This window comes from Emydura macquarii, unplaced genomic scaffold (assembly GCF_026122565.2).
Source record: "Emydura macquarii macquarii isolate MOO-44397 ecotype Brisbane River unplaced genomic scaffold, CSIRO-AGI_Emac_v2 contig_1253, whole genome shotgun sequence".
NCBI lineage: Eukaryota > Metazoa > Chordata > Testudines > Chelidae > Emydura > Emydura macquarii.
The window spans coordinates 18,762,869-18,775,621 of NW_027131390.1; the positions used below are offsets into that span (position 1 = coordinate 18,762,869).

At 41.8% G+C, this 12,753-nt stretch overlaps 1 long non-coding RNA gene across 1 annotated transcript; it reads right to left on the bottom strand.

Annotated features, from left to right (window-relative positions):
• Window positions 1–1,049: 1,049 nt before the first annotated feature.
• Window positions 1,050–9,097, bottom strand: LOC137153925 (uncharacterized). The gene is made up of 3 exons (XR_010919951.1): window positions 8,966–9,097; window positions 8,479–8,585; window positions 1,050–1,727 (listed from the first exon to the last, which is right to left on the bottom strand). It is a non-coding gene; the product is annotated as an uncharacterized lncRNA (long non-coding RNA).
• Window positions 9,098–12,753: the final 3,656 nt, after the last annotated feature.

The following is a 12,753-nucleotide window of genomic DNA, read 5'->3' on the forward strand; positions in this document are numbered from 1 at the left end:
TGATGTGGCCGTGCCCACAACCCCAAAACATACTGCTTTTTGTGTTTAGTTTTATCGGCCTCTTTCATTACAGATAGCAGCTGGGTGAGGTAATATCTTTTATTGGACCAACTTCTGTTGGAGAGAGAGACACGCTTTCAGGCTTACACAGAGCTCTCTTCTTGTAACTTGAAAGCTTTTCTCTTTCACCAACAGAAGTTGATCCAATAAGAGATATTACCTCATCCAGCTTGTCTCTGTAACATCCTGGACAAACATGGCTACAGCTGTACTGCTTCTGCCATTACAGGCATTCTCATTCTCAGTTTTCTGTTAAACAAATGTCTGCCGGTGACAAACCATGTTTCATTTAACAGTGCAACGTACTGATCTCATTCTGACTTTGCAGTCTTTTTCAGTAGCTGCTTTATTATTTTAACACCGGTTTCCACCAAACCAATGGAGTAGGGATAATGAGCTAGCACTTGCATGTCAAAACCCAAACCTCACTGCAAACTGCTTAAACTCGTGCCCACTGAACTGCGGCCCGTTGTCAAACATTACCATGTCAGGTAAATAGCCTTGACACGCACAATCACCTGTTTCGCTGGAGCGGCTTTGCGTAAAGCTAGCTCTGGGAAGTGAGAACAACAGTCTGGAACAAGTACATAGTTTTTTCCAATCAGTGTAAATAAATCTACACCTGCTTTGCTCCAGGGGGCCAATTTTTCCTGTGCTACCAACATGGGCTCTTTTGCTTGACTTGGCCTTATTTCTGGCATATGCAACAAGCCTTGACAGGTTCCTCAGTGTCACTGGTGATTTGAGGGCAATATAAAATGTTTCTAGCCTTCTCCTAGATTTGTCAATTTCTAAATGACCATCCTGTATCACCCTAGGAATCACCTTAAGATGTCAACAAAATCCCATCTAGGACTGAAAATCCCCCACCTACATTGGTGATAGGGGCTACCCTATACTAAAAGCCTTAATCACTTATGCAGGGTCTTATCCAGAGCTGTTGCTTTGGCAGTCATTTTGTCTGGGACTGGACAGAGTTTTGAATCAGATTGACAGGTACAAAATCTAGCTCTGGACTTTGCACCCTTGCACTTTTGTCAAATGCTCTCGAGAGAGTGTCTGCAACCCCCAGTCTCTCCCAGCTACGTATTTGATTTGTAAATCATACAGCTGTAGCTGAAAAACTAATCTCTGTGTTCTTGGGTGGCGGGAGATGTTTGCCTGGCCCCTTTTGGCAGTAGCAATAAGTAAATGAACACCCAACCCATGCCCTGAGGGCAAAGCCTCCTTCTCTGTCTGAGCACGCCGACACACAGTTTTTGTTAGCGTTTGTGACAACTCACCCATTGGTCTGCTGTTTTGACCATGCTGTTTGTAAGAAGACTGTGCTACTACTTCCTTGGAGACATCTGTGGACAACTTAGTTTTGCAGTTCCCATTATAGTACCTCATGACGGGGGCCTCTTTAATTAAGTCCTTCAGTCTCTCACATCCTTTATTAAAATTTGCAATCCATGTACATTGGACGTCTATGCACAGTAGCGCTCTCAGGTTGCTGGTTTGAGCAGCTAGATTAGGCACAAATTTCCCTATATAGTTCACCATGCCAAGGAATCTTTGTGTCCTTTCCTCATCCGTTGGGGCAGGTGTGTTGATGATGGCTTCAGCCTTACGGTTCTCCACCTTTACACCTGGCTGTGTTCGCTTTTCTCCCACCGACATTAATTCTGTTCAATGGAATTGACATTTTTGTTCATTTAGCTTTAGCCCAGCTGCTATTGCTCTTTTCATAGCTGCCTGAACCCCCCCCTTGGTCAGGCTCTTCATTTTTTCCCTCTTCAGAGCAAAACATCAGCTATGCAGACTTTAGTGTCCTCTATACTATCAGAAATGTATTATATTTTATGGTGAAGCAACCCAAATGGCAGTCTGTGGAAACAGTGCCTGAGTGTACAGACACGTGCACTGGTTTTTTAAAGGTGCCGCCTGAACCCTGTTTAGGCATCCAGTATAGAAAAATATTTGGCATTAGCCATCTCCTCCCAATTTTTTCCCCTTGTAGGGAGTGGGAAAAGTTCCCTTTTTACATATTTAGTTAATTATTTTGCCTCCCTCCCGCCCTCCCTCCCCCCCCCCCCTCTTTTTTTTTTTAAGCAATGATCTAATATACCCACTGTATTGGTTCTATGATTCCCAGAGTAGTGAGATGACATGGCATCTTAGGAAAGTGTGAAAAACCTAAACACCTCAAAGTGTATGAAGGTGCAACTAGTGAAAAGCCTAATTTTTCCATAGCAATTTATGGATGTGAATTGCAGGAAGTTAATGCTGCTGACAAGAAGAAAACTGAACCTTCTGAAATGTGGTGCTGGGGAAGACTCTTGTATGTCTTCTGGACAGAAAACAATGAATATCTATGTTAGAAATGTTCTTGGAGAGAAGCAGAGTCTGATGTCAGAAATCAACAGTTGCAAACTAAAGTACTTTGGTAGCATTAGGCATAGAGATGGAAATAACCTTGGGAAAGTTATTGTGGAGGGTCTTTGTATTAGGAGATGACCAGTGAGGAGATGAATGGATGGTGTGCAGCAGATCACTGCTGAGTGCTCAAAATTAGCAATGGATCATGAAGGCTTCCAGAAATTCAGCTAAGGTGACACTGATATTCAAACATGAATAAATGGATGTCTTCACATAAGATGAGGGGAACGTCTTACAGGTGTGAATGGTGGCGTGTTTGGCCTCTTTCAGCTCTGTTCTGTACTCTGTTGAGAGCTTCTTTATCCCCTTGAAGATGTCCTCAAACTCTTCCTCAATTGTTTTTGTCCCTTGCCCCTCCGATGAGTGCACTCTCTTGATGAGACCAAGGGCTTGCTATGCTTTTAACCTAATACTGGATGTTCTTTTCCCTGATACAGGTACTATTACAGATTGTATCTTTTCCAGTTTGTTATTTATCCATCCATCTAATTTACATATTCCTTTAGTGGGAATCAGCTCACCACTGTAAGCCCTGAGTTTTACCCATTTATCTTTCACTACCTGTGGCTTTTCTTTCAGTGTCAGTAACAATGTTTCTGGCAGCACATTGGCTTGTGCACATATGACAAATGTAAAATCAATAACTGTCCCATTTGCTTTCAGCACAATACTCCCATCATCTGCTGCAATGTTGCCTGTCCATTGCTCCTCTAAACAATTAATCTGAGCTTGTGCTTGGTCCTTATCCTCTGTCCGTGCTGTGCCTGCTCTGTGGGTGCTTCCAGACTCCTGTAAAGTGATGTAATCCATGACAGTTCTTTTCTTCCCCCTCCATATACCAGGCATTGTCCTGGTTAGTGCTGGTTGTCACAGTGCGTGCAGCTCTATGTGCTGTTCTTGCTCGACTTTGAGCACCACGTGTCTTTGTGCCTCAAGTCTCTTTTCTTGTGGTAGTTGGATTCTCAATCATGCCTTTAGTATCAGAGCACTGTCCACTGACTCTCCAATAGGTGTCTACCATTGCTTGGCAAATTCTATTTGCCTTGTGAAGGGCTATTTCTGGGTTTCCTAGTAGTCTCTGCATTTTTTGTCCTGGATTCCAGTCACAATCCACTCTCTTTTCAGGGACTTGGTTAGCCCCTCTCAACTTGCAGGATTGGGTGTTTAGCCTTAGATCAGTCACAAAATCTTCCATAGTTTCTTTTTATACCTTCTAGTTAAAAACATAGCTCTCGTGTGTTTTAATTTTGCTTGGAGTGCAGTACTCCACACGTTTTTGTAATAGTTTTGTGGTCAGCCTCTTGTTCCTGAGTTAACCGAAGACTGTTAAACACATCAAGTGCATCATCAGAACCTACCTTCTGATTGTCTTTCTTTACACTGGCACCCATTGCTTGCAGATACAGAGTGAAGCACTATTTAAATCTCTTCCAGTTGTCTTCCCTATTTCCAGAGTTTCAGCTCTGATGGAGCCATCAGCTAGTCCATTCTTCCACTCAGGTCATTTTCTTTCATTTCTATTTATTCCTGGTACCATGTGGTATTCAGCAATCACGCTGGGCCCACAGAGCTTGAAAGAGATCCTTTTTATTCCATGATGCAGTTCCAGTTGCCTCTGTGTAATGGAAAATAGAGTTCTGCAGCATTCTTCCCATCTGAGAAGCTAAACCACTTAAAGATACAGTTCCCAGTACCAAATGGTTCACCCACATGGAGCTGTTTGCAAGATCGGCTCAGTATTTTAAAGGGATCCTCAAACATGGACATTTACAGAGTCCCATTGACTTCAATGGGATTGGAGATCCCTTAGCAGGATCAGGGCCTAACTCGCCAACCCTAAGAGGGTAGCCATGTGGTGCTAAATTTTCCAAGTGAAGAGGTACTTGCATTCACAATCAATACAGATAGCTAAGGGTATCCTTAGGATACAATATTATTTTCCATATCTTTGACACCATTAGACACAGGCAAACACTCATGTTTTGTTAGGCAAAAGTTTTAGGATACCAGAAATATTTTCCAGGAAGTTAATACATACAAACAAACAAACATCAGTGAAAACAGATTTATGTTTGGATTCAAGCATTCCCCTGCTGTGTTTGCAGTCAAAACATTTCAGCCTTGGACTATGGATGAGAGCCATAAAGCAAAACTGACTGTAAACAAAAGTGGAAGTTCCTCATCTATTTTCACTGTCCAAAATGCAGAAAGAAAAGAAATAAAACAGAGGGCAATATGTAACACAGGATATTTATTTAGTTATTTGTTGGTTTTTTAAATATTATTTTTAACCATGAGCTCTGCCCAGGGAGCCCATCTGTGGTAGACTCTTGATCAGAGACTTTTACACTTTTCAGGGACCAATGCACCACAGCAAGTATTAGAGTGACATCCAGCAGCCTTTCAAAACAGAGTAGGATTTATTGGTCAACTGGAACACAGCAGCAGGAAGTCCTTAGGTTATCACAGAGAAATACAGGTGGAGACATAGTCCATTCTAGCCAAGTTGCCATGGAATCCATGTCTTGCTCTGTCTCTCCATCTCTCTGTCAGGCCCAGGTGAGAGCTGCCGAGTCTCTTCGAAAAGCTAACTCTTATGCTGGCCAACTGGAACCTTTCAGTCCAGTGTCCGTCTTCTGGAAACACTTGCTGAGTTCACAGGTTCTGCCTGCCAGAGATTCCCATGGATAAGTGTCAGTTGCTTCCACTTGGGCTTCCATTGTCTTTGAGACCCTCCATTGATATAGGTAAGATTCAGCCAGTCTTTTAACAAAACATTTAGACACTTATGGGACACAGCACCTGTCATGTTTCTTGCGCTGCCTCAAAAAGAGCTTTAACCTTTTTGCACTTTCTGGGTAGCACTGCAAAGTTCAGAGAGAAACTGAGGCACGCAGACACATAGGAATCAGACAAATATTTCAGAAAATTCCCACTTCGTCACAGCGGGCAACCACAGATTAATTACAGCTGATTAAAACCTGCTGGGGATGTGCCTTGTGTTACATTTATTTTGTTTTTAAAAGTGCCTCCCATTTCGATCCTTTATCAGAAAATTACATACAAAGGCATCAATATTAAAGTAGGTCTTCAAACCCCTTTGCCTTAAGCAATTTATACTTTCATATGTGCCAAGCCTTATGCTTTCTTTGCCTTAACTTTTATGTCAGCATCAGACTGCTATCAGATTAAAATGTTATATATGCAAACCTCATAATGATCTCTCTTTACCTCCAGGATTATTAATTAAAGACGTCTGGAAAAGTAACTGGGGCACGGTGCAGGGGCATTATCTGCTCCACAGAACACAGAGTCAACTCCAGCTTCCTTGGAAGTAGTATAGTCAAAAGCAGGGCCCCAGAAGAGAGAGAAGACTAGGGGCATTAACTGGGTTCTAAGGAATGGGTTGATCCCCTGGCTGGGGAAGAGAGTATTGTTTTTGCTATGTGACCTGGCTTTGATTTGGGTTTATAAAGATCCTCTCCTTTCTGGTTGGTGTTTTTTACATTGGTTTGTTTGCTGACCTGTCATTCCACCAGCCTGCAAATCAGTGACTATTGGATCTTACAAACATTCTATTACAGACTGCTTTCTCCCACATGTCAGAGGTGGATTCTTGACTATTCCGACATTGCTCTTAAAGCATGCTTGCGTGTGAGACAGTCAGCCTGAGTTTGAACAGAGCACACCACGGCATTGTCGCTGACACACAAGACAGGATTACAGCCTCTCTGCAGAATCCCAACTTGCTCCACAGTTTACGTTTAAATTTATTTAAAAGCAAAGATAATCTTCTCCCTTCCCTGAATTCCTTCTCCCTGTAGAGCCCACAGGGTGAGCCCCATCTTTTGTCAATCTTCTAGCTTTAGGATCCACAGTTTTAGCCTCTTCCCACTTGTAGAATGCTCTTCCTTAACTGCATGTTTGCACTGTAACATGTCTGCGTATGGAAGGGTTTTGCATGTCCTCCACTGGATGGAATGGAACCTGCTCAAAATTGACTGTAAGTGGCTGGCCTGGAAAGAATTTATGATAAAAATGGGCTCTGTGTTTAGAGTTCAGCCTGCAAACAATCCCATGGTTTCTGTGTCACGTTTCAAAATTAGGAGAAATGATTCAAAATTAGGTTGAACCCTGAGGCCAGCCACAGCTGTACCAGGGCCATTTGCCAGTGGTATTGCACCAATAGGCTTCCAAATAAGCCGTGAGCTTCTATGACTAATATCACATAAAAGGAGTTATGGCTGTGCCTGGAACCTCTCCCATTGTGTTGTATATAAATACTATTGCTTAAAAATTAGGGTAGATCCTGAAGGAGGCAACATCCCAAAGCAAGGGCAGATGATGCAGAAAACAGGTGTCAACACATTTGACTTAGGAATACATTTTTTTTTATTACAGTGCCAGCCGTGTGCTCGGTGCTGTACACACATAGTTGCTCCATAGAGAAATGATAATCTTGTCCATGAATCCTACAATTGCTGTTGCATTCACTCCCCAGATTTTTAGAATAATGCTACAAACTTTCCAGCTATACAGTGCATGCCATGAAAGGCAAAAATTAATGAGTGACGTTGATTTTCCTGAAGACCAGTAACAGAGTACCCATCAGGCTCTTGTGTGGGGTGATTCCAAAGCAAAACTTGTATACTTGCTTTAAAATTGATGTTAACAACAATAAAAATATACCTTACAAATTAAGAGTTGCTTATAGAAATAAATGGTTTCCATCATTCCTGTATTATATCCAGTGACATCATACTCTTCTCCTCTATTGACCTCGAGGGCAGGTTAATTTAGGCCCAAATTGTATGTTTGGTAAAAAACAGTGTGAGAGAAGGCCCAGGAGGGAGGGAAACTTCATGAGGAGAACCTCCAAATTCTTTATTTTGCAAGGGAGGGGGCGTGGAAGTTGCAGAGGATCTGGAGGTCCAGGCATTTGTGAAATGCCTTTTGTCTTCCTATAACTTCCACAAGTCCTGTGACCTCCCCCAGATCTGAGTCAGGAATTCTTCCACTGGTGGCTGTCCTTGGAATCCCACCCATCCCCTTTTGGTTTTCTATAGCACCCATCATCTGCTCAGACGAATGAGCACTGCATAAAGGGTTCCTAAGTGGAGATCACGGAGCCCTCCCTGGTTATAAAAGGCTCTGATTGGGCAAGGAGGTTTTATGTGTTTTACATTTTGTTTGTCTAAATCATTCTGGCTTTATCAAGAGGGAAGGTCTTGCTGGGTGCCCTATGGGTGGTCAGACTGTGGGTGAATCTCATCTACTCGAAGCTTGTTTCACAGCCAAACCCCTTCAGCAGAGGATTGTTTATCTTCAGTTTTCATGGGCATGAGCTGCATTGTCTCAGAGACAACTGAGTGGATGGTGGATAGTAATGTGGTCATTGATGTTGCTGGGTCCTACTGAAGGCTTTGAAGATCAGAATCAACATCCACCTGATGGTGAGCTGGTGGGCTGTTCCCAGCATGGAGGGGCCCACAGAGCGGATCACAGAGCTAGGACTCTAAGATATTTTCAGCAAAGTTCCATGTCACCAAGATTTCTTTTTAAATTAAAAAAACTGTTTTTATGTGGATTTGAACAGTCCCTTACAGTGTTTGACTTTGGGCTAGTGCACTAGAGCCACAAAGTGATACCAACTAGAAACAAAAGGAAAACCAATTAGTCTATTTTCATTGACTGAGCCAAGTGAAATACAAAAAGGACAAGAGATTTTGAAACCCTCTCTGTTTCTAATAATCAAATAGGTCATGAATAACACAAGAACATTGTTTTAGGCAGAGGGTGAAATCCTGGCCCCATTGCTACAGAGTTCAATGGGGCCAGGATTTCACCCATGATTTTAGACTGATAGCGTCCCTTTAAGAGTTGTATCATTAAATGACACATGTAACTGGAAGTGTTGGTGGAGGGTCTGTCTATCTAGGTTTTTGTACCAGCACTCATCAACATAGTATATGAGTGATATAGCAGGGTGGCACTCACTTCTCACAAACGTCCCCTTGTCCGTGGGTATGTGCCTGCACTGTCTCTCTGGCTTGTGGTGGTGGTGGTTTTCAGCGACTCAGCCCTCTGGCTGCGTAACACACAGTCTGTATGTGAGATAAAATCAAACCCCCAGGTGTAAGTCCAACAGCAGGCCTGTCCCAGTACCCTGGTTTAGACTCTCTCTCAATTTATCCCTGCTCCTCAAGCATTCCGAGCCCTGGTGTAGGGCTGTATTCCCCTCCGCGGGGTCGCTCCCCACAGACTCTTCACCTCTCTGGCCTCAGCTGGGACACTAAACAGTTCTGTTCCCATTTAGGAGGTGTACACCATCAATGTCCAGGCCACTTCCTGTCCACTACTCTGGGTCCCAGCACAGGGAATCTATAGATAGCAGCCATTTGCCGCATCACTTTAATTAAACTGCATTGCTACTACAATTCCCTGGGCCACTTCTCTGAGGCCCCAGCTCATTCTTCACCTTTACCTCAGGGCCTTGTCCTGGTTGAGTCCCTGCAGCCAGCCAGGAGCTCCTTCTTGCTCCACTGGTCCCTGCAAGCAAGTGCTCTGTCCAAAGTCCATCAGCCAGCCAGGAGCACCACCTTCACCCCTTTGGCTCTAAGTAGCAACTGAACTCTATGCTCTGCACTTCAGCTACTTTTATTTGGCTCCTCCCTGCAGCCTTTCTCTGATTGGCTGCTTCCCACACTGCTGCTCTAGGCAGCTTGGAGGACTCTCTTCACTACCCTTTTCCGGGCGGGGTGTGGCAGGGCCATGAGGCCTCCAGCAGGGGGTCTCAGTGCCTAGTCCATCTCATCACAAGTGGCTGTTCATCTTGAGGGAAAACAGTCATTGTCTCACTAGGATTTTCCAGTTATAGCAGCTACCAGAACTCAGGCTTTCCAAGTGAGCAATCTTGACAGCTACAAAAAGGTGGCATATGGGCTCTTACCAGCTTCTCCTGTTTTATAACTTGAGAAAGGGTGCTGGAAAAGAACCCATCTGTTACAGAGCCAGCCTCCTGCATGGTACTGTCAATGAAAGACTTCCATTGCATTCAGTGAGAACTGGATCAGATGCAGGGAGTGTCCCTGAAGGACAATGGCAAACTGTGGCTCTCAGAAGGCAAGCAGTTCTCCAGCCATTCTACATTCACTAGGGTGGAGAATACTGTAAACCCCAGGTGGTTTGTTTCAGAAATTTCATCTTTCCTCATGTGCCACTAGACCCTCTTCTTACACCAATGTTACTGGCAAAATATGTTGTTTGTTTTTCAGAAATGAAAAAGTGACTGCCTAGAAACTTCTTATGCAAACATCTTAGGAAGCCTAATGGCATGGTGTGTCTGAATAAGAGGAATACACATTAAAAGAGCATTGTGCCACATGAATTCATTTTCACTGAAGAAGCAGCGTCTTGTGTCCTGGCACGCAGACTTCATCCCAGCAGTAGAGTTGTATTTACCAGACATCAAAAGCAAGATGTTGCATTTGGTCAAGCAGCACAAGTTGTCAGCATTTGGATATATATTAGCAAGTGGCTACCAGCAGAGAAATGTACATGCTTGCATGTGGTTACTTTTTTTCCTGTGACTGTCATTAGCAATGTTTTTCTCTTTAGATTTCAGCTGTCCTTAAAACAGCCATTACAGCTGGCTTGACACAGACAACAAATACATGATCTCAGTAGAGTAAATGATTTCAGGGGCAGAGGGGGAAGAAACAGTGACAGATCATTCCTTGGCAGGAGCATTGGAACACTTAGTTCAGAGAGCAAGAGCTGCAGGAGTAAAAATACCACTAAGAACACTGGATCTCTGAATGCCTGAGAGATATAAGAGATGGCCTTCACTTTCAAAGGAAAGATAATGTGTAAACCACGCTGGTGCTGTATTGCCCTGTGCATATACCATAAATAAAATGTGTACTATTAGTGACACCATAATACATGTGCATTTCCTGACCACTTCTAAATAGCACTGATTTTATTCAGGTATCACAAGATTATACAATAATATTTTAATGCAACTGTCTTCCCTGTGAGATAAACAGACAACTTTTAAATGGGTCCTACTAAGTGATTTGGCCAAAACAAATTGACCTAATTTAAAATTGTTTGACTCTGATAAGAAATGTCCTGTGGATGTGACATTCAAAAGCACTCAGCTAATGGACTTTGATAGGAGCCGAGCTAGGCCAATGTTGAGCACTTTGGAAAACGGCACCTTGGATTCATTCGGTCTTTCCCACATTAATTGAAGGGAATGGAGTTACCACAAGGATGAATTTGGCCCATGTAGACTTAAACCCACAGCTATTACTGAGTAATCAAAATAGAAAAAGCAATCACTGTTCAGGAGGACCTATAGGGCCAATATTTGCAAAGCAGAGCTTTTAATTTTGCTATAATTTTAAGTTGCTTTAATTAAAACGGAATCAAGGCCCCTTTAAAAGATATTTTCTGCTCTCCTATGTATAGCCAGCAGGTAGAGCTATGCTAATATCCTCAGAGTTAGATATTGACACACAATGAGAGAAGTCAATGTAGCAGAGCCATGCTGTCTGAGCTTCATTAAAAGAAACATACAGGGGGCAAAAATCACGGTTCAAAAATCAAAGGGCCAAAGCCTGGAAGGACAGAAATGTTATTTTTCCGGTGTCTGAGCAATGGAAAGTAACAAATAAGTATTAACGCAAATGAGAAGTAACTTGGCCGTGTTTCTTTAGCAAATGTGTCAGTTGTATAAAAACTGTGTGTGTAGTGGAGTTATCATGTGATCATAATCAGAGGCAGCTCTTCTCTAACTACTGTATCTATATTTTCATTGCCATACATTATGAAGGGCAATTTCTGACAGTATTTTGACATTTTAATATTTTTTAACAAAGATGCAAGAGTGCAAATGTTTGTTCAGAGCACGAGCAGTCTGGTCAGTTTAATTCCATCCCCCCCACCTTTAACTCTGTGCACTCTTTCATCACTGCAGCCATTCAAAGTGTCTAAACTTTATTTTTCTAATAATAATCTCCATGAGATCTCGGGACCATAGCTACTTCAGAGATAGAAGGACCTCTGAAGACAGAACATAAGAGACATGAGAATCAAAATACAAATTAATATTTTATAATAACAATAACAATAAAAATCAGAGAGGCTAATTATAGAGATGATGATAACCTCAAGGCATTTCAATGGAAATCATGAATTACTTGGGATTGCATTAACTTTTCCAGCCACTCCGTAAAGGAGTAATTAATAAAAATGTTAAATAATGTAGGGCCGAGAACCAATCCCTCTGGGAGCCCACTAGTAACACACCTGTTTGATGTTGATTCCCTATTTACAATTACATTTTGAGACCGATCAGTTAGCCAGTTTTTAATCCATTTAATGTGTGCCATTTAATTGTATATCTTTCTAGTTTTTTAATCAAAATGTCATATGGTGCAAAGTCAAACACCTTACAAAAGTCCAAATATATTACATCTATATTGTTACCATTATCAACCAAACTTGTAATCTCATCAAAACAGATATCAAGTTAGTTTGACAGGGATCTATTTTCCATAAACCCATGTTGATTTGCATTAATTATATTACCCTCCTTTTATTCTTTATTAATCGAGTCCCATATCAGCCACTCCATTGTCTTGCCTGGAATTCATGTCAGACTAACAGGCCTATAATTACCCAGGTAATCCCATTTACACTTTTTAAATATTGACACAACATTAACTTTCTTCCAGTCTTCTGGAACTTCCCTGGTGTTCAAAGACTTATTGAAAATCAATATTACTGGTTCAGCGATCTCTTAAAATTCTTATATGCAAGTTATCTGGACCTGCTAATTTAAAAATATCTAATTTAGGTATTTAGATATCCTCCTGAGATACTAGTGCAATAGAAAGAATGTTATCATATAATATGACTATATCATCTTTTTTTTTCCAAATGCAAAACAAAAATATTTTATTGAACACGTCTGCCTTTTCTGTATTATTATTAATTCTACCATTTCCATCTAGTAACAGATTAATAGCCTTGTTAGGGTTCTTTTTGTTCTTAATAGACTTTAAAAACTCCTTATTGTCCTTAATTCTGCTGGTCATAGAGTTCACCTTGTGTCCTTTTGCTTCCCTTATCAATTTTCTACAACTCCTCGCTTCTGATTTATATTAATAACTTTCAAATTCCCCTTTCTTCCATTTATTTTATATATATAATTTTTTATGGCTGTCTTCATTTCCCTTCTAAACCAGCCTTCTTCATTTGTGG